Raw genomic sequence first — 4,842 nt, forward strand, 5'->3', positions numbered from 1 at the left:
TAGCCCATCAAGCTTGTTTGTACATATGGCAGTATGAAAGACATCCCATGATTCAAGCAAGGTGCCAAGCAGAAAGAATAGGTGCAAGTTGTCTTTGAACTCAATACCCTGTGACAGCAAACTCTTCATGATATCATGAAACTGACTGAAATGAGATGAAAGGGAGGTCCCCTCCTTAATGCGAAGGTCCATTAACTGCTTCGGCCAATACATCTGTGACGCAGGACTCTGTTGCGCATAGAGCTCCTGAATCTTCTCCCATATATCCTATGCACTCTAATTCTCATCTTCAACAACATTATGATGGACCTCTTCTGAGAGTAACAAAATAATGGTAGACTTGCATAACTCATTAACTTCCATCCAAACATCATCATCCATATCTTCAAGTTTAACACCCTTGAAATGCAAGGGTTTAATCTGCAACTTCTGCACCAAAACATGCCATATTTGGGACTTCCAATACCCATAGTTAGTACCATCCAACTTGGCAATGTTAAAGAGTGTTGTATCTTTCAGATGATCAGCCATACTGTCCCAAATCAAAGCAAAAAAGCAAAATTACAAGTTGCTGTATTTAGCAAAAAATGCACTGAAACCACTGCTAAAACTGGTTGAAAGGGTGGATTTCACCAAGAGAAGCACCTATCCCCAAATATTACCAAGATAACATCAAATAGTAAGCATTACCCTCATAGAAGTGCAATTTCCATATGCATAAACAAGCTTGATGGGCTCGAAATCAGAGATGTTGAGAGTGCTTTATTGGCTGATACATATGTCATTGCAATTTCCATGTAGCAAGATACATCCAACAGTGAGTTTCTAGGGGCAAGAAGGTACCAAGAACTGTCAAACCAATCACCTGTCAGGTAAGAGATATCTCATAGGTCTAGAAGTCATGCATGTAATGGGTCTCGGGGTAAGAGAAGAGACCAAGCACAAGCACAAATAATAGAGCAAGAATCTCAATACATAACCATCCAAGATGCATACAAAACTGAAAAACCTATGAGAGAGATAGGTGCCTGCTCCAATAGGCATATCAAATCAGCCCACTACAGACAAACTACATACATAAAGCTCTCAAGAGAGCAAATGCATGTAATTGTCCCACAAGCTCAAGCTCATCTATAAATAAGACTCAGTGTACATCCAAATATACCAAGAGGCTCCCACTGGAAGTGAAGTCACATGCAAAGAGAGTAAGCAACTCTCCAATACATCAAATACATAGCATCAGACATGCCAAATCCCAGTAGGATACATCTGGAGCATAAATCCCAAGCCCCGTAAAGCATAAGCCTGAAAGCATTCAAAGAGCATGTAACTGAAAACCAAATGTAATGCCCTATAGATCCAAAATGCTCAAATACGTCTGAAGATGAAGCTCCAAGTAACTGTCAAGCATGGGCAAACCAAATGGCATCCATATTTGACCAAAACATGAATGCAAGAAGCCTAAATGTTAAGCAATGACAATAGGCATAAACTGATACAAAGCATGCCAATTGAAGCCAAATGCTAGTGAAGGACGACCAAGTCAAAGCCTAATCCAATCTCAAAATAATTTTGGAACCAAGAAGAAGTATTTGACAACCTCCAAATACATCGGTATGATCATTCAAAACCCCTAGTAAGCACCCTATATCCATGAACCAATGCATAAGCCAAGTAAATGAGCTTCAGCCCATTGTATTACAACAAGCAATTTAGTGTTAAATGAAGCTCAAACAATGCTCAAATCTGCTCCAAATTAGTCCCAAAGCATAGACATAGCATCCCATAACATCTGGGCATCACTAGAGGTGCCATGGCTACCATTGAAGCTCGAGTTGAAGCTCTTCAAATCTGGGCTGAAGAGAATGTCAAGAAAGCTTTGATGCCTTTGCTCTGATACCAATTGAAAGGGAAGTGGAACCCAGGAGGAAGAATCTTGGCAGTTAGAGCTATGGTGGATGGAGAGCAAGAGCCAAGAGAGAGAGAGACTCAAAACTGGGAACTCAAACAACCACAATGTGTGGCCAGGCCTTCCTTTATTCAAACTGTCACTAAAAGAATAAAGAATAAGTGACTGTGATAGGCACCCACCACACCTGCAGTGTGTAGTGGCGGGTACTATCAGTGTAGTAATACACGGACGGCTAGGGGGAGGCGCCTTTACCCCCAACAGTCCTTTGCTAGCGCCTTGTTTTCGGTACATGGTGCTATGTGGCACTTTTGGGGCTTGAGATACTGATAATAGGTGATAATGAGGAGAGGCCTTCACTTTTTAATTTGATTTTAGCGCTTCTCTATTTCTTGGCACTTTTCTTGCTAATAACTAATCCATTCAAGGTTGTTGGCCCCTCAAGATTGATTCCTCTTGCTTTGCTTTGATCACAAGCAATTGCACATGGACAATAATGAGAATATAGTATTTTTCCTTAATCATTTCCACAGTGAGAATGAGCTTAGGGGGGAAAATGGCATAATGGCCTTTCCACTATCAACCTTATGCTATGGACAGTTGGAATACATATGTGAAATTCCACATTCTGGGCAGTGTTGATTTCCATCATTTCCTTTTACTTTCTCTTGCCTTTGTGGGCACCATGATTAGGATCTTTGGTGGGGGTTATCCCTCACCCAAGGCCTTGTCGTAGCATCATAATAGGAACTAGTTGATAATCCATAAGGACTAGATGCCTTTCTTTGTCTTATTAGACAAAGGAATTTATGTATTCCTCTTCTATCAAGAATCATGTGGTGGGGAAGCTACTTGAGATGCTACGCCAAACACATACCATACACACAAGAGGAATCTCACTCAAGAAAATAAGAAGAGAGATTGAGGCCAAAAGGTTTTCTTACAGGCTTTTTCCTTCTTCTTTCACACACAATATACATAGTATAGATAAGATACAACATAAAGGAAAGTGGCCTATTAACTCAAACCGTGCATAACTAACTATACTAATTGATTGGTGCTATAACTTTTAGGCTCTATGTAGGTGCAACAAAGTAATTATAATAAGTAATAAGTCATAGGCCATGTGAGGATCACAATGACCACCAATGTACTAAGTGTAGATGTATGGACCCATCTAACCAGGTGGTCCATCATCAATGTCTACACATATTGAGCTTGCCATCTCAACACTCCGTCTCAAGCTCAAATTTTATCTTTGCAACTCAAAGTAAGCGTTAAAATTGTTGAAGCTTCTCTATGCCCAATTTCTTTTGTGAAAATGTCAACTATTTGATCTTGTGTGCTGATATACCAAGTCATTCTCTCCTATAACTGCCTTCTCTCTCACAAAGTGGTAATGCACCTCAAGTTTTTCTATTCTAACTTGAAATACTAGGTTCCCAGCTAATTGTATACTACTCATGTCATCACAGTGAATAAGTAGTTGATCATTTCCCTACATATCTAAATCACCAAATAACTTTTGGGCAGTCACAACACCTCACGTGCTACCATAACAGCACCTATGTACTCAGCCTCTGTACTTGATAAAGCAATTGTAGGTTTCTTTTTGCTGCTCCACATAACTATATTACATTAGTAAGGAAAAACATGAATTTGCTAGAAGATCTTCTGTTAGACATGCTACCAATCCAATTTTCATATGTGTATCCAAATACACGTATATCCTTACTTGCCTCATAAAGAATTCTATAATGCAAAGTGGACTTCACATATCTCAGTATGCATCTAACTGCATCCAAATGAGGCTTTCCATGTATCTACATAAATTGATTGACAAGGTCAATAGCATAACTCAAGTTTGGCAATATATGGGGTCTTGTATCTCTCCCCAAATTGTGCCATACTATCCTACTATCCTCCTGAATATATAGGGTCTTCTATCACTCCTCAAACTCAGTACTCAAATTTATATTTTTCTCCAATGGTATTGATAGAGGCTTACATGTTTTCATGCCATACTTGGATAACACATCCAAGCCATTTGCCATTGGGAGAGCCATATACCATTATCACATCTGATCACCTTAATACCAAGTAAGTACCTCAACTCACCCAAATCCTTCATCTCAAAATTCTTCTTCAAGAGGTCCTTAACTTCAACAATCCTAGTGTCAATGTTACCTATAATAATTAAATCATTCACATAGATCACTATGGTAACCAAGTCTACATCTCCCTTTCTCACATAAAGTGAGTGATAAGCATCAAAACCATAAAATCAAATGTTGATAAGATATTCTCCGATCTACTCTCCAATCTTGTCAGACCATACTCTAGGTGCTTGGCTTTGGCTATAAAGCACCTTCTTTAACTTGCACATATATGTGGTATGCTTAAATCCCCATTATCTACTAGCTACACCATATAAATATATTTTTGAAATTCACCATACATGAAGGCATTTGTTACATCCATTTGCTACAAACTCCAAGATTTGGCTATTGCCAAAGTAATAACATGTTGTGAGGTGTCCGCTAGGCTCATTCCAAGGCGCACCTTTTTATAGTCCATCAGTAGGTTTTCCAAATGAGGCTACCCCAGTGTTCCCTTGGAACATCACAAGGTTTGTCACTTATACCCCATTGAGTCTACATCACAACAGAAGTGTTTTGGCCAAATCCACTAGGATCGTCTTGAATTTTTGGGTTCCTAAAATTAGATGGGTCTCCTAGTAGCCAGCTAGTGTCAATAATTTTGAGTTTTCACTTCTATAGGATTACTTAATCTGAAGAGGACTTGCCATTGCACTTGGTTCAAAGAAAATGGGAGACGGAGGGGAGTGGGATATGTCAACCCTCCTACCCATAAGGCAAAATTACATTCCAGTCCCCTAAAACAATGCAATTCGGTTCTACCTAATGACTAGT

This window comes from Lygodium microphyllum, chromosome 5 (assembly GCF_053477565.2).
Source record: "Lygodium microphyllum isolate KBCC chromosome 5, Lygodium_microphyllum_v1.1.10, whole genome shotgun sequence".
In the NCBI taxonomy this organism is placed as follows: Eukaryota; Viridiplantae; Streptophyta; class Polypodiopsida; order Schizaeales; family Lygodiaceae; genus Lygodium; species Lygodium microphyllum.